We start from the raw sequence: 24,694 nt of genomic DNA, 5'->3' as shown, positions 1-24,694 counted from the left end.
TATATTCTCTCAGTACAAAGGCTAACACACCGCTTGCCTTCCTCACTTGCTGCTGCGCCTGCATGCTTAAATCCAGCGATTTGTGTACAAGAAGACGAAATCTCCTTTCCTAATTTAGTTTCGTAAATTTATGCTGACTCTGTGTAATCCAGTTACTATTTTCCAGTGTGAGGCTAACTTTTCTGTCATTCCATGTTTTCTCGCTACTTCCTTTTATAAATAGTGGGGTCACATTAACTGACCTCCAAGCCTTAGATATTGTTCAGAGTCGATAGAGTATTGAAATATGACAATTAATTTACTCTATTTAGTCTCCACGCTCTACTTACAGAACGCATTCACTGCATTTAGGGTAGCTTGAAGTACACTGCTGTTTGATTTGCATTTGGTGGAATTTACTGTCTTTTAATCTCACCAATTTCCACAACACCATCTCCGTGATAATAATGATTTCCTTCAGTTCCTCCCTCTTTTTTTCTTCCCAGCACTTTAGGAATATTACTTTTATCATCTGTGATGACAGAATCAATATACATATTTATTTGGTATGCTATATATTTATCCCAAATTATAACATCCTCTGTGTCTCATTGTAAGGGATTTGTTTTCAATAATCGTTTTTTTTTTCTCTCAATTCATGTACCTTCAGGAAATTTAACAAATCGTTATATGTTTCTCTCAAGCTTACTGTTAAACAAAATTTTCGTTCTGCATTAATTCTTTCTTCATGTTCTGCTGATATCTGAACTGGTCCCATTCTTAATGTCTGCTGCTATTTTCAGCCAATTTGTAAGGATCCTTGAGTGCAATATTATGCCTAATATCGCTTGTTATGCATGACATGGCCACGTTTCCCGTTTTCTTTATGTCAGACAGGAGTGAGAAACAGTTGCAGTTCCTGGAAATGTTTTTGAAACGCTTGTTTTGTTAAGTTCTGTTCCTCAATTCGTTGTACAGTGCTCACGCTTCATATGAGTATCATTTCTTCTATTTAGATTTCGGCTCATAATCTAAGTCAGCTCTATCACTCCCGAACTTAATGAAGAATTCTCTCACTGACTTCTTCACTCTTCGTTAGGGGCAGCATAGATATGGATTGTCAATTATTCCTTGACATATATACAAATAAAGCTTTCTCATCAAAGAGAGAGAGAGAGAGAGAGAGAGAGAGAGAGAGAGAGAGATCGCGCGATTTGACTGATGGTGATTTAACCTGAGAGTCGTTGTGCCTCAGGCAAGGCGCAGGATTGAAAATGTGGGTACTTCATAAAGCCAGTACGAGAACTGTGCACATGCTGCTGCTGTCATTCTTCATCGCAATCTCGTCGACCAGCCAACTAAGCTAGCTCACCAATGGCCATTAAACAGTCCGTAATCAAGGATTCTCTGCCCTCCATTTGTGTTCTTAATGTAGCGACTCAGAAAACCATCTCATACATACACCACATATGTCGCCTCCATAGGATTGTTACTGATCTAACTTGCTCAGTCTATGGGCAGATTGAAGTCACACGTAATAGCGATAAGGCCACAAGATAAAGGAGTAGTATTAGGCCATTCAATCCATCGAGACCTCTCCATTATTTGGTTATGGCTGATATGTTTCTCAACCTCATTCTTCTGCTTTCTGCCATCTCCTGTAACTTTTGATCCTCTAATCAATCAGGGACCTATATACGTCTGTCTTGAATCATTGCAATGACTTGACCACTAAGCCCTCTACGGCAAAGAGTTCTGAAGAATTACGAGCCTTGTGCTGAAGAAATTCCTCAGCATCTCACTTCAAAATGGTCATTCTTTCTCTCTATACTGCGCAGTAAGCTCCTGGTCTCTCGTGCGAGTTGAAAAACTTCTCCACAGCCACTTTATTTGCCCCTCTCTGTATTTTTTAAGTTTCAATCCGATCCTCCTCAAACTTCTAAACTGCATCAAGTACAGCTCCCGAGTTTTCAACAATGTATGACAAACATTTCTTTCCCCCAGGATCATTCTTTTAAACCTTCTTCGGTCCCTATCCAATGTCTTCATATCTTCTCGAATATTGTGTGCAGTTCTTGTTTCCTCTTTACGAGAAGGATTTTATCATACTGGAGAGGGTTCAGAAAGTATTTACCAAAATGATGTCATGAATGGAAGTCTTCTGTTATAAAAATAGGCTGCGTTTGTTTTTTCACTGCAGCAGAGGACTTCGACGTTTGGCCTTCTAGAGATTTGTAAATCACGAGGAGCATAAATAAGATTACCATCAAAGGTGAGGGAGATCGCATCCAGGGGCATATGTTTAAAGTACGAGAAGGAAGATTTATAAAGGACATGAGGGGCAGCTTTTGTTTTACACCCTTTGGTCACTGTGTGCAATAAACCGCTAGAGGAAGTGATGGATGCAACTATAGTTAAATTATTTAAAAGTCATTTGGATAAGTAACTGATTAAGAATGTATTGGAAGTTTTTGGGTCAACGGCAGGCAGGCGGGTCTATTTTAATTTGGCAATGAGTTCTGCATGGTATATATGGAGTGAATAGTCTGTTAAACTACTGTATGGCTCTGACCCTACCCTTAGATATCGGGCCTAACTTCTTGCAAGATTGCAAATGCGGTCTGACCACAACGATGTAAATGCTCAACTGGACATCGCTGATCCTGTATTGAGGCTCCTTGATATAAATTATAAAATTGAATTTTCCTTCCTTCATTCCAACTGAACCTGCCTGATCTAGGCCTCCTAAATCACTTTGAACTTCGCATTTCTGAAGGCTTTCCGTGAACTGAAATTATTCGAAGCCTGCCTTCTTCCTCTCATACTGCATAACCTGACACATCCCATTTTGTATTCCATTTGCCACTTCTTTGCCCATTCTCTATGCCTGCCTAGCATCTTACGAAATTTCCCAGCTTTCTTGACACGACCTGTCTCTCCAACTACGTTTGTGTCAACTGCAAATGTAACGAAAATGCACTCTGTCCCTTTGTCCAGATGTTTAACGTGGAACGTGAATAATTATGCTCTCAATACCGAAACCTGTGCAAGTCTTAAAAAATCAGTAGCTGCCATCCTGTAAAAGACCCCTCTGTTCTCACTCAGCCAGTCAGCCAATCCCCTCCTTGTCACTAACAGCATGCTTCTTACCTTATTTAGCTGTCTTCTTTATGGCACCTTATCACAGGACTTATGGGTATTGAATGAGATCACGTCCACTGGCTCTACTTTGCCTTACTTGTTTGGTACTTCCTCAAAGAGATCTAGAATAGCTGTCAGACATGACGTCCACTTGATGAAGACATGCAGACTTTGCTGTATTTTACCATCCATTTCCAAGTACTGTGCAACACTGTCGTTAGCATGGCCGACAGTCGTCTGTGTCTGCCTCTCTTCTTTCTTTCAGAAGGGGTGTTGCAATTAAAAATTTCCACTCATCTTGGACCCACCGTGATGCCGATGACTTCTGACTGATCACGACCAATGCCTCCACAATCTCCTCAGCAATCTCCTTCAGAAATCGGGAATGCAGTCCATCTGGTCTCAGTGACTTCGTCCCTTCAGACCTTGCAGCTTCCCTGGCATCTTCTGGTTAGTGTTAGCATTTCATTCACTTCCTCCCTACGTGTCTCTTAATTCACGTATTTTGTTGTTGTCTTCCACTGTGAAAACTGATGCAAAGTACGTGTTTACCTGCACCATTTCGTTGTTTCCCATTACGTCATCTCCAGTGCTCCAATTTGCACTCTTCTCTCTGTTATCTCTCCACCATTCAGGCGCTCTGCCTGTATTGTTGATGAAGTGTTTTTGCCCGAAACGTCGGATTTTCCTGCTACTCGGAAGATGCTTGAACTGCTGTGCTTTTCTAGCACCACTTTACTCCAGAATCTGGTTTCCAGCATCTGCAGTAATTGTTTTTACCTAGTTGACTTAACCCTACTGCGAATCCTCTTGCAAGGATGCCTATCTTGAAGAAATTTTCCTCCTCTCTCGACAGGAATCTCTGGGAGACCCTCTCCCACTGCAACTCCCAGGTCATTTCCTCTGCCCTGAAGAGACCTTCCCCCACGCTTCTCACTGACTTTCATACCCACCGCACTCATCTATTGTACTCTGTTCTACTTTCTCCCCACCTCCACCCTCCTCTCATTTATCTCTCCAATCTTCAGGCTCTCTCTGCCTGTACTCCTGATGAAGGGCTTTTGCCCGAAATGTCGGAATTTCCTGCTACTCGGATGATGCCTGAACTGCTGTGCTTTTCCAGCACCACTCTATTCCAGAATCTAGTTTCCAGCATCTGCACTCATTGTTTTACCTTACTATTCTCTCTGTAACCTTTTAAATATGTGAACAAACTCTTGCACCATTCTTTATATTTCAAGTTCACTCACTTACGTACTAAATCTTAATAACTCATCTTACCATTTCAGTTGTTCTCTGCTCATTATTGAACCCTTCCAAATGCTCTAGGTTTCACTAATCTACATCAGATGGTAAGTTTTTTCTTTTGCTTCTGTGCTCTCCCTGACTTCTCTTGTCAGTCATGTTTGCTTTATTCTCTCTTAAGCATGTTCAGGTGGCGTGAGCAATGGATCCGGTGTTACGAGGCGCTGACAGAGTGCCATTTGTAATTGGGATAACGTCTGCCAACTTTACAGGATAGCAGAGTACATGGAACAAGACTGTGACCTGGACACAATAATTGTGAATTTCTCTCCTGGAATGGTAGAGATGGGTTTACGAAACTGCATTTACAGTGAGTTAAGAGGAGAGTATTTACACAGACCAAACCCAAACCAAGGTATATTTGTGTCTTCTGAATTTCTTACCTGGATTGACAGTGATGAATTTTAGATACCCATTTTTGTTATTTTACCATAACTCCTGTCGACTGTGTCTTTATGATTTATCCACCAATTACCACCCCCAGATCCTTTGACTGTCACAAATCAACTCCATTTTCCTTCTGCTTCTCAGATCAGAAGGATCAAGAAAATCTGCTTCATTTTTTTAATTTCCTGATGTCTGTCTGCGCACGCTAAAACATTCATCGACCTTCTTTCCCTGCACATACAACCCGACCAACTATGTTATTTCAGCATAGACTGTTTTTAATAAATATTTCAGCTGCTGCAGTATTTTGCTATTAATTTCTTGCAAGTGTTTCTCACAGCACTGAGTCTAAAAGTATAGATGCTCCAACGATTAGCTGCTTTCTTACTGAGTGGTGGATACAGAAACAGATCTATGGACTCCGGTGTGAGTTTTTTTTCCTTTAATTTTAGTCTCAATTACCGAATGATTCCAACAGAAGTTAATTTGGCGCATCGTGCCGATGCTGCTTCCCTGAGCAGACTAGTTCACCTCACTTTCCAGCGCTTTCATGAGAAATTTTGGCAGATTTGTCAATCTCCAATTCCCTATGTAGAAATCGATGGATTATCTTCTTGAACTGCTGCAGTCCACGTCGTCCACATGGTCCCAGATTGTTGGCAGGTGAGGAGTTACAGGTTAAACACCTGTAAACACCTGGAAATGATGAAGGAATTGCAATGGATATCCAAATCAGCAACATAAGATTATAATTCTACCCCGTCTTCCATCTGTCAAAATGTCCAGAATGATTCAGAGGAATGTGAAAAGGCAACACTTGACACTGAGCCACATAAAGAATTGTTTAGGTACTTGACCGAGCATGTTTGAATGGGTTCTCTCTCAATTATATGCTTCAAAGCAATTTTACACGGTATTAGAACGATTGATTTGCAATCAGCAAATTTGGTTGAAAGATCACTGCAGAGTCTGATGGAGTCACTTCATTTATCCAAACTTGAATAATATGGTGTTCTGAACAGGAAAGGTGCAAACTTTGTTCAAAGTCGGGAGAAACAGAACACGTGTGTGTGGGCGAGGCTTCAGATGATCATCTGCCCTGTCAAGACGCAAAGGGAATCAGCACAGTGAGATAATATGCAAATGTCAGGATTGTGGAAAAGGAGAAAGTGATGATTGCACATGCTTGCAATCAGTGTCTAAGAATGTGGTGCTGGAAAAACACAGCCCGTCAGTCAACATCCAGTCATAAGCACTTCATCAGGAGATTAAATGTCCCACAATATGAAACAGGGGACAAAAAAATAAGAACAGTAAAGAGGTCGTATTTCAAAAGTTAACTGGACTAAAGTTTGAGTCAACTGGACCAGACCGGCTTCATCCCCAAATTTTGAAGAAAGAGGAAGACAATGAGAGAATGTGAATGTGCTGGGAGTCATCTTTCAAGTTATGTAATCTCTTCAAAGTCTCCTGTGGAGTGGAATTCACGTTGGAACCCCACTGTTTTACTTATTCAGGAGGCTTTTTCTCCGGTCCCACACAACATCACAAAACACAATGGGGTTGGACAAAAAGTGCGAGCATCCATTAAGGATTGTTTACCAACTGGAAAGCACCGATTAGGAATAAGCGCACTTTTCTCAGGATGGTATTCTATTACTGGTGGAGTACCACAAGGATCAGTGACAGCACTGCTGCCTCACAGTGCTAGAGACCGGAATTCAATTCTAGCATCACGCGATTTCCAACATGAAGTGTGCACATTCAAAGTGTCTGCGTGGGAATCGTACGGATGCTGCTGTTTCTGCACACAGTACAAACATTCACGGTTGAAGTGAATTGCCTGTTATATCCAGGAATGTACAGGCTCGGTGGATTGGGCATGTGCAATGTAGCATTATAGGGAGAGTGTAGGGCCTCATTGCAGTGACTGCATTCTAGGGATTCTATGATTCAATGCTTGAACCAAATTGTTCCTAAACATTATACATGATTTGGACATTTGGACATCTTGTAATTTTTCCAAATTTGTTGATGACACCAACTAGATCGGAATGTACATTGTGAGGAGGATGGAGGGAGCCTTCAAGAGATGTTTGACAGGCTCACGAATGGATCAGGACATGGCAGTTTATCCATAGCACACGATAGCTCCACAAAGAACTTCAATAATCTGGTTAAATCTGACTACCTTTTCGCAAAGTGTCTTGAATTTGCAACCTACCCTTGATTTTCTTTTTCCAAATGCCTTGCTCAACAACTTTATTAAAAAACATTGAGAAGCTTTCATATGACAGATGTTAAGCTAACTGCCTGTTATTTCCTCCTTGACTTCCCTTCTGTTCTGACGAAATAAAACGCACTGATCTGTATTGGTTCCCAAGATGCCTCTCCACTGATTTTATAATTCTCAGATTTGTTTTCAAATCCATCCATGGTCTTACACCCCATTAATCCACCACTGCTTCCAGCCCAACATTCCTCTGTGCTCTTCCAACTCCTCTACTTCTGCTCTCTGTATTCGAACGTTCCTTACTTCCCCACTGCCAGATATGGATTTTACACTGAATGAGAGAGTCTGAAGCAGGTTTGCATTTCACTAAACACGACAGGCTACTGCTCTTGGCGTTAATATGGAGTTCTACCACACCACCATGTTATCTAAAAAAAAGAAGATCAATTCATTCTCATGACGATGATGTAGATTCCTGCAAAATACTTGACTGTTTTCTGTGTTCTGGCAAATACAGTATCTTTCTCTATCCCCTGTTTCACTTTGACTGTGAAATGATACATTTCACTATTCCTTTATTCACTTATAACTGTCCTTTGACGTCTGTATTTCTGGTTTTGTGTGTGGTGGGCCAGTGACAGCCTGATGTGGAATTCCAGATTGTTATGAAGTTGAAAGTGTGTACTGTACCTTTAAGAGAGGTAGAATATTGTTCTGCACTGAGAGTTTCTGAGGACAGTGTCACAGTTTACTGGAATATTGAAAATATATAACATTTGGTTGTGAAATAGGTGCCTGAGATGGTTGCTATTTTGACGACAATTCAAATTTAACCAACGAGTTTCAATTACGTCTCTGTAAACTAAAATCCAATCGATTTCGAATTTATTATTCTGCCAACATCGAACCAATGAGATAATCCGATTTTCTGGTATAAGAAAAGTAGGCATTTTGAACGTCAGCCAGAGTCACTGCCATCAAGGGTGAACTATAAGAGGAAAAGAAAAGCCAAAAACACAAAGACAGATTGCGGAATGAAGGGGAATGACTCTGGCAATTTGTGCAGCTAACACCAAGCAATTATTAGCTTGAAAGCTGCTGGGTTGCGCTGTTGGATCTTATCATTACCACGACCGCATGTGCCCCACACGCTGACAATTGATTACTCGGCCGAATCTAAGTTCATCTGCTGCTGAAACTCTCATTTTTCCCCCTTTGATATCATTAGAGGGGACTTTAATGAAAAGGCTGGCGATTTTAGTCGAAGGAAAAATTGTAGTTCTGAGGAACGATGTTTTAATTGACTATCAAAAGCGACTGTAAAAATACAGGAAACTGAAGAAGGGCTCATACCCGAAACTTCGATTCTCCTGCTCCTTGGATGCTGCCTGACCTGCTGCGCTTTTCCAGCAACACATTTTTAGCTCTTATCACCAGCATCAGCAGTCTTCACCTTTTCTTCGAAAACTGGTTGAAAGATCAACGTCTGTGGCATTAATGGAAACGTAGTGAGTGAGGTGCCATTCTGGGTTGGTGGAGAGAGTCAAGACGAGATGTTAGCAGGTAATCTCTGGTCCATGTTAGTAAAGGCTCCAACATGATGATTGATTTCGCAACCACCGGGATTGAAATGGATCGAGTGGTTTCAAATCCCGATGATGGGATGGGACACGTTTACCCATCAAGAGAGACAGGAGCAGCACTGACAGAATGGTGCCGATGTGCACGTTAGATTATGGAATGCCTCAGTGAAATGGGTGGAGCGATGTAAAGGAGGGTTAGTGATCATGGAAGAGAGGGAAATCTCTGAAAATGCGTGGGTGTGAATTCTGATTTATGAAATGGAGAATTGTGATATTCCGCATAAGTAACCAATGTTGCAGAATATCATATAATCTCGTGTTCCCAGGGCGAAACTAAGAGAGACTGAGTGGCGCAGCAGCGAAGATCAAACTGGAAAAGGGCATGACAATGAACCCGCTGTGACAGTATAAAGGTGCATGATATGCTGGGGCTGGTACTCCAACCTCACCTGTAGTACCTTCTATTCACATGGAGCAAGGAGCATTGTGATATCAAATTGGGACCTCCATCTCAAATGAAGCAGCTTCTGTTGGAATAAAGCAGGGGGCATTATGGCAGCAGGCTGGAAGTTCCAACCTCTCCCGGAGCAGATTGTATTGATAAGGAGCACGGAGCAATGAGACATCAAGTTGGGAGAAGGGATACTCAGTTATTTTAATCTGAATTAAAGTAGTATTTAGCAGGAACCATGTTTGTAGATTCATTGAATATCTGTCCCAAGGAAATCTACCAAAAATAAGGGAAAATGTGGCAAAGATGCAGTTCGTGGAGGAGAATTTGGGCAGAAAGAAATGCAGGCAATATATTCTTTTTCTGCCTTTTATCATAAAACAGACTGCGTATTTGGTTAAATTACAGTAAGCGATTTCAGCTCGTTTCATGATATTAATTTTCCTGAAAACCCACGGAAGTCAGTCAAGCAAACTTAACTTCCAATAATTAACGGTGCATAGCTAGCTCAAAGGGGGAGGACCGAGGGTGGTGCTGGAGGGTTGTTTTTCAGACTAGAGTCCCGTGATCAGTGGAGTGCTACAAGGATCGGTGGTGGGTCCTCTTCATTTTTATCATTTCATTGGAGGTGTAGTGGATTGCGAAGTGATTTACCGCAGATGAGAACAGGGTTGGAACCAGTTTGTCCAATCGGCTGAAAAGTGGCAGATGGAGTTTAATTCAGATAAATGTGAGGTACTGCATTTTGGGAAAGCAAATCATAACGGAATTTCAACACTTAATGGTAATGTCCGAGAGAGTATTGCTGAACAAAGAGACCTCGGAGTGCAGGTTCATGGAATTCTGATTTATAAAATTTAACTTGAAAGTGGAGTCGTGGTTAGATATGGTAGTGAAGAAGCGTTTAGTATGCTTTCCTTTATTGGTCAGAGTATTGAGTAATTGAGTACATGTGTTGGGTGGTAATGTTGCGGCTGTGTAAGACATTGGTTAGGCCACTGTAGGAATATTGCGTGCATATCTGGTATCCTTCCCATCAGAAAGAAGTTACGAAACTTGAAAGGGTTCAGAAAACAAATATGAGGATTTTGCCAGAGTTGGAGGATTTGCGATATAGGGAGAGGCTTTCCAGGCTGGGGTTGTTTTCCCTGGAGCGTCGGAGGCTGAGGGGTGACTTTTTAGAGGTTTTAGAAATTATGAGGGTCAATGATAGGGTAAATGGAAAAAGTCTTTTCCCTGGGGTCTGTGAGTCCAAACTTAGAGAGCATAGTTTTAGGGTGAAAGGGGAAAGATATATATGCGACTGACGGGGCAACGTTTTCACACAGAGAGTGCTAAGTGTATGGAATTGCTGCCAGAAGAAGTGGTAGAGGCTGTTATAATTGCAATATTTAAGTGGCATTTGGAATGGATACAGGAATACAAAGGGTTTGGAGGGATATGGACGTGGTGATGGCAGATGGGACTAGATTCGGTTGGGATATCTGGACAGCATGGACGAGTAGGACCAAAGGGTCTGTTTCCATGCTGTACAGCTCTCTGACTCTATGACTCTATTTGATGTTGCCATTATGATCGAGTTTATCTTGATTTATGGAGGAAAAGCAGGAAACTAATGTTGAAATTTATAGGATCACCGATGATCCCATTCAATAGCTGAACAGACAAGAGGCTGGCTGAATGGAAGCTTCATCATGACAGATATGTTTTCATTATGAATCGCGCTGAAACACAAAGTGGGGAGGATTGGACTGAAGCAGTGGTGGTGATTTTCTTTCCTGGTTAATTTTTTGAATATGACTACTATTTCTCCTGTCCATGTTAACATCATCACTCTGAAGCGTGAAAGCATGAAGAAAATTTGGGAAAGTGGCGCAAAGTCTCACGTGCCTGACTCTAGATCAGAACATTGTAGGTTTGACTCCTCTCTCGCTCGAGGGTAACGCAGGTATTTACTACACTCACAACCTAATCTTCCTCATTTTTCTGAAGCTGAGATGAAGTTTGAGCTCCTGATATGCAGACACGAGAATCTCTTTCAGTACACGTCCCAGAGAACATCACAGTGAATGTCGCAGGTGATGTGATTTCCTTTTGTTCTTGATGCTGATGCTGAACAAAACAGCCCTTACTGGGAATTGAGCCCGGGCCGCAGTGGTAAAAGTGCCAATTCAGAATCATGACAAGACCAGGAACGAGTACGGCGGTCAGACCCATGGAGAGTGACGCGACTCAAACGTGTTGGATGCGGTCTTTGCAGAAACAACCGCTTGACTATACTCATTCCATTTTCCATCCCTTTGCCTTGTATGCATTAGCATCACAAATACAGATTGAACACCTCTGAAGGTTGTGTTGATTTCATCACAATGAGTTGCAGATTTATCCACCACCCGCACTGGTGAATAAAGTTTTGTACTGCTTATCCACTGAAAACTTTCTGTCTCTTGCATTTAGTCAGCGCCACTTGGCGCTTGACCAAGAGGAACCATTTCTTTCAGCCGAACCTGCCTTTATCTCTCATTGTTTTGCACATTTCAATCATGTTTCCTCACAATCTCCTCTTCTCCATTGAAAATAGAGCAGAGAAACTGATCATTTCCAAAAAAAAGCACACTTTGCTGAATACTGCATTGTGACCTTTTTCCTGAGCCTGATGTTCTAGTGATCTCCGGTACATGTCAGTAAAAATTGCTGACATGTACCGGAGCATGAGCACTGATCTCACAACAGCAGTCTGTAAATGAATAGATTGGTTTTAAGGTCCTAATTGTGGGATTGGGTCGCGTTCATCCAACAACATTGACTCTAGCTGCACAGACTGAACAATGTCAATGCGAGTGCATGATTCTCAAATGTGTCAGGGAAATTGGAGGTGGGACCGAAAGCAGGGTTACTGATCGTGAGATGGGGAGAAATCTCCGAGAGTGGGCGAATTTGAATCCTGATACATAGACAGCAGATTTGTGAAAGGGCGAGGGTTTGAAGGAGCAAAATCATCACATCGACGAATATTTTCATGTCAAATAAGATTGATTCGCTCCTGCTTTTGTTAAGCATGTCTCACTCTGCATAAAACGGTAACAAGTGACAATACTGGAAGTCAAATTGCCGATGATTTTTCTGCTGCCAGTATGCAAAGCGTTAACCAATGCACGATACCGGCACCACATGGAATAGCATGATGCAAAAAGCAGTAAAGATAGTGGCAGAGGATATGTTCGGAAAAGGACCACATGAACAGTAGGAATACTTGACAGACAGTGACTGAGGCATGCAAACTCATGGTGAGCTGAATGGTTAACTTCAGTATCTCGAGAGCCGATGGATATTTCATCAGTTAGTTTGCTGCAGGCGAAGATTGATATAGTTGTCAAGAAAAGGAAGGTATCAGGGAATAGCGCAGGGAATTGCTGGAATGTATTTCTGCAAAAGAAATGCAGTTTACCTTCGGTTTCTTTACCAACTTTGTCATACAAGCAAGTGACCACTGCTGTGGAATACCATATAGTGCCAGGTTTCAGGCCTGGAATACTGTGTGGTGCAAAAGCGAAGATCAAACTGGAAATGGGGATGCGGATGAGCCAGCGGATATGGGTTCAGTAATGAAATCAGTGAGTGTGAAGTATTTTGCTGAAAATATAGAGTGAATTGAAATGCCGGGAACTGGGAGCTCAAACATGGAGCAGTTTTTATTGACGTGGTATATGTCGCATCAGGCTGGAAGCTCCAATCTCAACTGCAGCAGCTTCCATTGGCACGAAGCAGGGAGCGTTGGGACATCAAGCTGGTAGTTCCAACTTTACATGGACCAGCTTCTATTGATATCTCTACCGAGAGAAACGGAGGTAATGTTTTCGCACTCTGACCAGTCTCATATGGCTAACTCTGCTCTGGCAGGAAGGGATTATTTTTGCTCATTTCATTTTATTGAATTTATTGTAAACTCGCATACTTCGAAAATTAGCTTGAATATCATGTTGTGATTAAGGATTGGTTTATCAAAAGTGATGGAGCAAAATCAGTGAAGTGGAATTTGAAATTCATCAGATGAGTCGAGATACCATTGAATGGCTGAGTAGACACAAAGTGAATAGAAGTTTCAGGAGGGTAAATGTCATTTCGTTACAAAACCTCCCGCTGCACAAAGAGTGGATGATTGGAATGAAGCAGTAACAGTGGTTATCTTTCTTGTTTATTCAACTTGTGAACATGAGTACGATTTGTCATGTCCGTGTTTGGATCACAACTCTGCAGAATACCAACCTCAAGCACGCGCAAGCACAGTGTCACAATGGATAATGCGCTTGGTTATGGTCCAGAGATTGTCGTTGAGGTTTCGATTTGGTTCAAGAACAAGACTGGCAGGCTTCAAATTCACATGCAATCTAATCTCCCACACAATGCAGCACATACATCGGGCCAGTGGCACAATGGATGACATGCCGAACGACAGATCTGCTGTGTGGAGTTTCGATTCCAACCTGGCTGTGGGCAGCACTGACTTTATTGCACTTACAAATGACTGATCTGAAGACGAAATGAGGTTTGCACCTTGAACTGCAGGGACAAGGGTCCCTTCATTAAATGCCCCTGAGACCGTCAGAGTCAATATCCCAGAGTCATTAATGGAGGGGAAGTTGAATTCGTCATTCACACTGCCCTTTATTCCTGTCAGCCTTCCGAGATTCACTGCGGCACCTGTGATTGTCAAGGAAACAAGACACAGAGACAAGTCTCAGCTTTGTCAATTTTGGGAAAATCATTAGGAAGCGGAATCAGAGGAGAATGGAGAGTGAACTGTCTGAATGAGCAGAATCGGCCGAGGCACCGCCCCCCTTATTTAAGAGGCTGGGACATAGACTCTCATTTCTCGACGTCATAAATTGATCTGAGGTACTAAAAGCACACCACTTGCAGGTGGTCTGCTTTTGCTGATGTCGCTGTCTGGATCTAAACAAACCCCAACCTCCAGACTGAGAATCAAAGCCGGGTCACAATGAAGAAAGTGAAAGAATAGAACTGCTAGCCCCCCACGGACAGCTATACGAATACCACGTATGTGTAGAATGACAGGCCTCAAGGTCGTTGTAGATGCTTTCGTCAGATGCAATCGCTTAACTATCTTTCTTCATTTTCATCACTTGGCCTTGTGTGCATTAACAACTCAAGTTCAGATCCGTGTATTTCTGAATGTTATGCGGGTTCGCCTCTGTGCATCTCTTCAGACACTGAATCCAGATTCAACCATCCTTTTGCTGATGAGATTTTTCTACATATCTCCTCAACCCTTTCCACCTCTTAACTTCAGTCTTTGCCCCTGTTGATCGGTCAAGAGGAAACGTTTCTTTTAGTCTGCATTGTCCATGGTGCTCATTATTTGGTGCATATGAAACATGTATCCTCACAGTTTCCTCTGCCTTAAGAAAACAACCACTGTCAAAACAATCTGTCTTCATAACCTAAACTTTTCAATTTCTGCACGGTTTCCAGTGTGATCACATGACTACTGTAATGTGAATTGCAGAACTGCACGCAATATTTCGGGGGAACCGAATGAACAAATGAAATAAATGACTGGAGAAAGCCACAGAAACTTGCTGTTTCCCATCAAAGATCTTTTGCTCAATAGTGCGCTGTGCACTTATGCTGAGCCCGATTTTCCAGTCATGTCTTGTCCGTGTCAGTAAAATCTGCTCCAGGAGGATTAATTACAGAACAGCTGTATCTAACTGGATTGGATTGCTTTACGATGCCGACCATGGGATTGAGCACTTTCACCCAAAACAGTGACTGCAGCAGTACAGAATGAACAGTGTAAATGTGAGTATTATATTGCGAAATACCTCAGTGAAATGAGAGGATGGACGTTTAGGCGAGTTAGTTCTTGTGGGAGGGAGAAGTTTCTCCGATAAAGGGTGGTTATGATATGTGAAACGCAAAGATGTGAGATAGCGGGTGTTTGAAGAAGGAAACCTATCACCACAAAGAGTATTTTTATGTAAAAAAAATTGCTTTTCCCACCGTTTGCTAAGCATATAGTACATGGAGTAAAACGGGAAAAATGCCGATTGCTGTCACTGTGATTCGAGCAGAACTTGCTGTGTTTACAATGCCAAGGAAGAACCATTTCATGATACTGGTGCCACATGGAAAATCACGATGCAAAAAGCAATAAGGATCATGGCAGAGATTATGCCAGGAACAGAACCACTCGCACAAAGGAATACTTGTGAAACAGTGATTGAGATGTGGGAACTCAGATTCGGTTGAATCTTTAACTTCTGTATCCCGAGAGACTGTAATGATTGCAACACTGAGGTTGTAGGATATTACGTTTGCGAGATATCTACAAAACTTCAAATGATCATGGGATACTGCAGGACATTGCTGAAATGTTGTTCTCAATAACACTGTATTTTAACATCGGTTACTTCACCAACTTACTCACTCATTGACGTGATCATATAATGGCATGTCATATAATCCCAGTTCAAGGGCATGGAATCAGAGAAATTGAGCCGCACTGCATCCAATGCTAATTGGAAACGGTGATGGCGTTGAGCGCGAGCATGTGGCTGCGAAAATGCAATCGGTGAGCGGAATGCCATTCACTGATGATACAGAGGTGCGTGAAATATCGAGGCTAAAACTCCCGCCTTAACGACAGCGACTTCAATTCCCACGCATCAAGAAGCAGTGGGTCATCAGGCTGGGAGCTCCAATTTCACATGCAAGAACTTGTATTGACATGGAACAGGGAACATTGGGGCATCAGCTGGGCGAAAATATAGTCAACTATTTTAATCTTAACTGAAGTAGGTTTCAGCAGGATACTTGTTTGTGAATTGAGAGAATATCTGAAACTGGGACAGTCTAAATTACAAAGAAGAGTTCTGCAAAGAGTCAATTCTTGGAGAGGCATCTGTGCAGAGAGAAGCAGAGGAATATTTTACGTCTTCTGCCCATCCTGAAATGGTTGACTTTGCACTGGATTAATTTCCATGAAGAGATTTGTTTGCTCAGTTCACAGTGTTCACTTTCCTGCATACTCGCAAAGGTCGTTACTGTAATCGAGACCTCTGAAATTTAACTGGTATATCCGATGTGGTGATTAGGCTCACGTTCACATCAGTTATGCTGAAGAAGTGGATACGAAACTCATCAGATCAGCAGTGATAACATTGAATGACTGAGCAGTCAGAGTGTGAATGGAAGCTCCATGAGGACATATGTGGTTTTTTTTGGAAAATTCGCTGCTTTGAAAGCTGATGAAGATTGGACTGAAGCAGTGACGGTAATTATCTTTATCGCTTGTTCAACTGGTGAACATGACTGCTATTAACGATGTCCGTGTTAACATCATGGCTCTTAAAACCGCTCGCGTGCATCAGGCCGGTGGCGCAATGGATAACACGCCTAATTTCAGATCAGGAGACTGTAGGTTCGAATCCTACCTGGCTCGGCAACAGCGCAGACTTTTATTAAGCATAAAAACTGATTTTTCTGAAGTCGAAATTCCGTTGGAGTTCCGAATCTGCAGGAAAGAGAATGCCTTCATTAAATGTACCCGAGAATATGAAAGTCAATATTCCAGCGTCATCACAGGAGGGAAGCCGAATAATCGCACACGATACTCATGGGCACCTTTCCATTTCATAAAGCCACTGATCGAGTAACTGTTGCTCGCGGGAATGCCCGGCTTTGAGCATTTGTCGAAACTCTGTGGCCAGTGGAATCAGAGAAGAGTGAAGGGTTAACTGTCCAACTGATCTTTATAGAGCGTGGGTTCCAGAGTCTACCACTCGCTGACTGATAAAGTTTTCCTACCAGTCTATTCAAAGCTTTCTGCATCTTATCTGAAATCTACAAACCCTGGTGATCGATCAAGAGCAAATGTTTCCTTCAATCTGTAATTCCATGCTCCTCATTATTTCGTACACGTCAAGTGGGCACAGTGCCAGAGACCCGGGTTCAATTCCCGCCTCAGGCGACTGACTGTGTGGAATTTGCACATTCTCCCCGTGTCTGCGTGGGTTTCCTCCGGATGCTCTGGTTTGCTCCCACAGTCCAAAGATGTGCAGGTCAGGTGAATTGGCCATGCTAAATTGCTTGTAGCGTAAGGTAAGGGGTAAATGTAGGGGCATGGGTGGGTTGCGCTTCGGCGGGTCGGTGTGGACTTGTTGGGCCGAAGGGCCTGTTTCCATACTGTAATGTAATCTAATCTAAAAAAAAGTATGTTTCCGCACAATCAACTGTGCTCTGAGTAAAAACAAACCCGTTTTGCCTCGGCCACACCACTCAAAACATTCTTATGCTGGCAATGCAGAGCGTAACGTCGTTATTTGTTTTGGTGAATATATAGTAAAATTTACTCGGAATATTTTAGTTAGTTTGACTTCCAGTTTTTAAAACAGAGAGAAAATTATTCACAATATTAAGGAATGAAACACAGTGAATGGAACATAGAATACCCACAGAACTCAGCTATCCAAAATAGACTTAATTATGCTTTTCCAAAAGTACGCAACAGTCCTGATAATTATACCCCATAAACACAGAGTAAAGATGAAACAAGTAGACAGGTCGAAATTAGAGCGGCAGAAGAAGAGAGACAGGCACATCACTTGCATCGATGGGCACCTTGAAAGCTTTCTTGTAATTAGTTGTGGATGATACTTTGGCAATGGTTAACAATGTATTTAGGCTGTCAAATACATTTTGAAAGTCTTGTGTTCACTGAAATTTCTAGCCTGTTTTTAACAATTCCGTGAGTGGAGCAGTCCCACTGCTAACATTCAGCACAAACTTTCAGTAAAAGCCACTCAATCCGGGGAGCCGTCGTACTGCTCCTTTCGTCAAGAATGTGTAAATGTCCCTTGTAACGTTCGATTTCGCATCCTGTGGGGCTATTTGTCCGTGTTCAACGACATATCCCAGGAAGGTGACTTTGGCTTTGGCAGATTTAGTTTCAGCTAGGTTTACAAACCAGTTTGACATCCGAATTCGATGAAACAAGCCCGATAAATGCTGTAAATATTCAATCCATAAGAGAGTGACAGTCACCAGGCACAATATACACCACACAGTTGCGTATCTGGCAATTACCTTGTCAGTTAAGCTCTGAAATGTGGCTGAAGTGTTTTCCGTAAAAACGGCATTACTTTAAATTTCTGCAGGCCAGTTGGCGTTATAAAATTGCTTTTGACCTTTCTGACAAGGTTCACTGCCAGTAACTTTTGAGGAAGTCTAACTTAGAAATGTAAGTTTCTCTTCCAATCTTTTCCACGCAGTCCTTCAACTGTAGATATGTATATGCATCAGTCTTTCTAACAACGTTGATTTTATGACAGTCCACACATAACTGTTGGGACTTATCTGGCTTTGGCGCCATGATGATGGGTGAACTCCATTCATTGAAACTCACTTCCGTTATGCCATTTGGAGCATACGTGATATCTCCTTATGAACTTGTAAAGTTTTAGAGGGTTATGCCTGCAATGATGTTATAAAGTCAGAACAACATCTCCTATATTTACATAATCTACAATTCGATTATAAACTCCCAGTTTATTTCAGCAGATCTCGCCATGCAAGAGTAATAACTCTTTCGATTTTCTTCTGGAAGATAACTGAATAACTTTACCAATATTGGACAACTTTTGCATTGTCCAATTTTATTTCAGGAACGTCCAATGCAGAATTCCCTGACATTAGTTCTTCCCAGTGTTTGGTAGCCAATAACACATTCTCCACTTGCGTTCGTTCTCTCCCAAAATACCGTTAGAACATATTCCCATCGCACATTCTGAGAGATTCCTTCATGCCTGGAGTCGCTATCAAGTAGCTAACCTCACTCAATTTCCTTTCAATTTGATAAGGTCTTCTAAACCTTACTTTAAAGTTTCACCGATTAATGTAATTTAAATAAATACATTATTCCCAGTGGCAAAATGGTGATTTTTTTTTTATTTTTCATGCACTTCCTGCATCATCATTTGCTGCGATACTTTTAAATACTGTCTCGACAACTCCCCAACATTATTTAGTCCAACTCTAAAATTTGACACATCGTCCAAATGCGTGGTCTCTGTAATCTGACATTAATTTTCCTTCATAGATTTTAATGGTCCTCTTACCTTATGCCCAAAATTGGTTTCAGATGGACTTAGTTTGGTGGATTCTTTTGGTACATCTCAGATTGCAAACAGCACTGACGCAACTCCCTTATGGAAATAATCTGGCTACTCCAAATCATAAAACCTCAACATAGTCTTTAATAATTGACGTCACCTTTCCAGTGCACCGTGTAATTCTGGATGGGACTCAGTAGATTTGAATCGTTTTATTTCCAAACTATCTATAAACTCCTTGAAAAGTTTGGATATGAAGTTTGGCCATTGAGCTAATTGTATCTCTGATGGTAGTCTTAATCTAGATTTTAAAAAATCGTAATTCTACCACAATCCTTTTAGCTGTCATATTGCACGATTGAACAACATTTGGAAATCTCGTCAATACATCAATTTCTGTTAATTAATGCTTATTCCCATCTTTTATTGGATGCAGGGAACCTACACAATGAATGAAGACACTTATGAAAGATTCCTCGAACTCTGGGATAGCTATTAAACGTGCAGTCTTTATTATTTCCCATGGTTTTCCCATTAGTTGCAACGTATGATACGTCTGGCAAAATTCAAATGCATTCCCCTGCAATCCAGGCCGGTAAAAATGTCTTTTCACTTTAGCCTCCGTTTTCCTCACGCCGAAGTAACCTCCAATTTGTGGCACATGCGGAACTCGCAGCACGACTTTTCTGTACCCTACTGGAAAAAAGTTCTGACCATTTCTCACTTGCTTAAATATGTGTTCCTCTCCAATTCCTCCTTAACATATCATTTGCTAAGCAATATCACACGAGGATGCATTCACTCTCCTTCCAAGTGCATGTCTTCTGATCCAACTGCTTTATTTTTTCATCTTTCTGCTGTAAGTCAGTAGCATTGCAGAGCTGAATATACTTGCATTTTAACGCTTGTCCCCTGCTCTGTCCCACTTATCTGATAAAAAATTTTTTGTTATCATATTTCAGCTTCCTTATCCGTGCCTTTTGATTTCTCCTGCTTCAGCTTGTGACTGTGTGATCGCGCTAAGACACAATCGCAGAAAATTCCTTTGATAAACATCCTGCATTGCGACACTTGCCTGCATCTTGACTGGCTTTTCAACTGGAGTAGGCAGCACGCTTACCGGTGATTGAGCTATATCACTTGCAAACACAAATTGTATTCTTGGAGCTGAGAATCGTATATCTCACACTGCTTCAAACCTGGTGTCCTTTCCTGATCTCTTGCGTCTAACTCAAGCTGCTTCATTTTCAAATACATTTTAACCATCTCTAAAGATACTCATGGATTTTCCAGCTTAGTTAAATGCTGAGCTATTGCGAGAATGATCTCTCCTTTCCTCACAGAAAGAGGCAAATACAATCCCAGCATGTCTGCTAATTCCAGAAGCCAGGCCTGAATTATTTTTTGTAAAACTACCAACTTTACATCTTCCATAGCCAGACAACTCTTTGTACCTAAATGAGACATTGCTTTCCTAGGCATTGTCTACTCCAATCCAAATCAACACCCGTAATGAAGACGCAAGCACCTATCAGTTGCTATTTTAATCCACCAACTACCTCGCGATTTGTTATGGACGAGGCTGAAACATTCAAAACTTTTTTAAGCAAACAACCCAGATCGTAGCATTATACTTTTTTCTTTAAGTGTATGGTGAATATTACTTGAGGAATCTAGTTACAAACATTATTCACAAAATGACGGATTGAAAAACAAAATCCAGACTATAGAATACCCACAGAACTCAGTCTGTCCAAAGGAAACTTACTTATGCTGTTCTGAAAATACACAACAATCCTAAAAAAAACAAGCACCTTAAACACAGTAAAAATGAAACAGAAGCTTACAGGTAAAATTTAGAATTGCAGAAGGAGAGAATTTATTAGTTCGTGCACCACTGCTGCAGGATCAAAAAACCGGAATTCAGCTTTCCAGAATGACCACTCTTATTCCATTATACAGTTCATTTTAAAAACATAACATCTTTGACCTTAAGCCTCAGCTGTTGAGGGAGAAACGAAAAACCTCCCAGTGAACACTTTCATCTCTGTAACACTTCATCCGATTCGGAGCCTGAAATGTTTTACAACGCTTTGATAAAAAAAAAGATATCAAGACACATTATCCTTAAGAAAAAGTACAGCACCGTTTTTTTCAAAAAGAGAACATCTTTGTGACAGCCCAGTCCGTCCAAACTATCTTCATAAGTGGAACTCTTCGAACAGACTATATCCGGGTAAATCTGTTTTGCACCGTTTCCAATGCTATCACATCCCTGCTATAATGATAATTGCAGAAAGACACACAATATTCCAGCTAGAACAGCACCGTTTTTTTCAAAAAGAGAACATCTTTGTGACAGCCCAGTCCGTCCAAACTATCTTCATAAGTGGAACTCTTCGAACAGACTATATCCGGGTAAATCTGTTTTGCACCGTTTCCAATGCTATCACATCCCTGCTATAATGATAATTGCAGAAAGACACACAATATTCCAGCTAGAACCGATTGAGCAAATGATATTAACAACTTAGAAAGCCACAGAAACTGCACTTTTCCAATAATGTGACTTTTACACAATACTGCCCCGTGGAGAAAGTAAGAACTGCAGATGCTAGAACTCAGAGTCGACACTGTGGTGAGAGAAAACACAGTAGGTCAGGCAGTATGCGAAGAGAGGGACAACTGATGATTCGGGCATAAACCCTTCATCAGGAATGAGGTTTTGTGGCCGTGGGGGCTGAAAGATAAATGGGCGGTTTGGGGGTTTGGGGGCGTGATAGCTGGGAATGCGATGAGAAGGTAAAGGTGGAGTTCTGACAAGAGGTGGAGCGGGTAGGTTGGAAAGGTGATGTGCAGGTCATGAGGGCAATGCTGAGTTGGAATCACGAAACTAGAATAGCGTAAGGGAAGGACGAATGAGGAAACTGGTGATCCAATGTGGCATCAAGGGCCCAAGAGGGCGATGAGGCCTTCTTCTTTCAGGCGTCAGGTGTTTTGGGAATGTCAATGAAGGAGGCTTCGAACCTGCATGTGCTTTGCAGAATGGGAGGGGGAGAATGAATTGCATCAATGATGAGCTTCCAAATGAATATCCAAATTATCATTACGAACATGTTGTTACATCTCAGGAATAGTATCTAACACTACCCCACCTGAGGAGAAGGCGAGGATTGCAGATGCGAGAGATTAGAGTCCGGAAGGATGGCGCTAGAAAGCACAGTGGTTAGGCAACATCTGAGGACCAGGAGTGTCAATGTTTCCAATTATGGTGACGAAAAAAATATGGTCGAAACATCGACTTTCCTACTTCATGGGTGCTGCCTTACCAGGTGTACTTTTCCTGACCCAAACTTTTAACTCGACACCACCTCAGCTCAACTGCATAGGAAAATTAAGATACACCTGTCACCACTCAGTTGATTCTTCAGTCGCATGCAAAACAAATTCAACATTCTTTTCCCCATAAATATCAGGTCAAACAGATCACTAAAGAAAACAAAAAAACTACCGAAGCTGAATATCTGAGCGAAAAGAAATAATTGTTGTAGAATTCAGTAGTCTGTCACTTCAACTGAATGTTTGAATATTAACATTGGTAAAGGAAAAGAGAAAGCTGCAGTTTAATAACTGCTACATTCTGTTTCTCAAAAGAAAAAAGTGTTTCATGAACTGGAATGTTTCGATCGGACAATGCACACTCAACTCGTCAAGTGCTTATAGGAATGGATGAATAAATATTGGCTTCGCCACTGCTGAACAGATGAAAAATATCAGTTTGCTTTCCGAATCAGTTGATGCTCCTGCAGAAAAGTCAATGTGACTCATATCCCAGCATAGCCAGTTTGGTGTGTATTTCAGAGTCCTGCAACATCACATTTAATTTAAAAGATCTTTATTGATTTTTACTTATAAATATGACATTCTTCATTTCATAGTGCATTGGACATTATTGTACCCACTCACTTATTCATCGGTACACTACTCAATTTTAGTACCCCTAACGTTCCATTCACGACTTAACCACCAAACTACTTTCACGAAAAAAATGCTTGTTATTAAAACCGAAAACTGAGCTGAAGCAATGCCTGTTGGAAATCAACCACCATTCTCTCACTTTCTATACCTTATTTAGTGTGTCTCAGTGCCTGTCATCTTCAACCTGTGCCCTCTAGTTTTGAACTTCACCATCCTACGCAAACGATTTAGGCCAGTTGCTTATCCATCCCCCTCAGCATTTTATAAACGGTGAGAACGTAACGCGCTACCTGGAACATTCCAGCGAAAAAGCCCCTGCCTACCCCATCTCCACGCTTTACTCAGGTCCCCGTAACATCCTTGTAAATCGTTCGTGGACAGTTTCAATTTTCACAAAATCGTTCATGTAGAAGTTGACCATAATTGCAAGCAATATTCTAAATGTGATCTCACCAATGTTCTATATCGCCACAACATGATATTCCAACTTGGATAATCGATTTTCTGACTAATGACAAAAGGTGTGCCAAGTACGTTCTTCACCATCTTGTCTCATTGTGACACCACTTTATCTGCGTTTATAGATTTTGCCTTGATTGATAAAGTTATGATTGTCACTATGTTCTGCTGCCTTCACGGATATGTGGCCCACCATGCAAAGTCTATCTGTTCTTCTGGGTTTCCGCGTGTCCTGCCATTCATTGAGTAATCCCTTGATGTGTTACTTCCAATGTGCATTACCTCATGTTTTTTCATGGTTAGTTTCAACATCCCCATCTGAATTTGACATTTGACAAATCCGTCTCTGAGCTCCTCCATCCTAAGACCTTCTTCCTCATTATTAACCACTTTGCTCATATTCGGATCATCGACAACTCTGCTTATCATTTCTCACAACTTGTTCTATATTCTTGACACACATTCACAACGACATGGGAGCCAGCATTCATCCTTGTGTTACACCATTGAATTCCAGTTCCAGTCACACAAACAGCCTTCTATCACCATCCTGTACCTCCTACCACCACCAAATTAAGTTTTGATCCAACTTGCCTGGCGACCTTAAATCCGTTTTCACTTTTATCCTCTTACCAGTCTCCAGTGTGGTGTCGTGTTAAAGGCTATGTTGAAATCCACACAAACAACATCAACTTTACTGCCCTAGTTAAAAAAAAACCTGATCACTTGCCAATGAAATATATTTAATCCAATCTGTTAGGCATGACATTCTGTAACATAACCGTGATGACTCTCCCTGATAAAACCTTGCCTGTTCAAGTGGCAGTTAATTCTCTCCTTCAGGGTTTGCTCCACAAGGTTCCCTTTAACTGATGTGAGACTCACTACTGTGTGATTCTCTGGTTTATCTCTCCCAATCTTGCTGAAAAGTGGAACTGCATCAGTCCAGTCCACTACAAACCCAAAGAGGAAAGTTAAACATTGCTCAGAACACCTGTAATTTTCTCCCTTCCCACAGAGAGGAACATAAGATACAAGTGCGTCC

Source organism: Chiloscyllium plagiosum, unplaced genomic scaffold (genome assembly GCF_037043375.1).
Source record: "Chiloscyllium plagiosum isolate Xiang-an unplaced genomic scaffold, Cpla_swu_hap1 HiC_scaffold_21, whole genome shotgun sequence".
Classification (NCBI taxonomy): Eukaryota; Metazoa; Chordata; class Chondrichthyes; order Orectolobiformes; family Hemiscylliidae; genus Chiloscyllium; species Chiloscyllium plagiosum.
Note: the sequence above shows the minus strand (reverse complement) of the source record.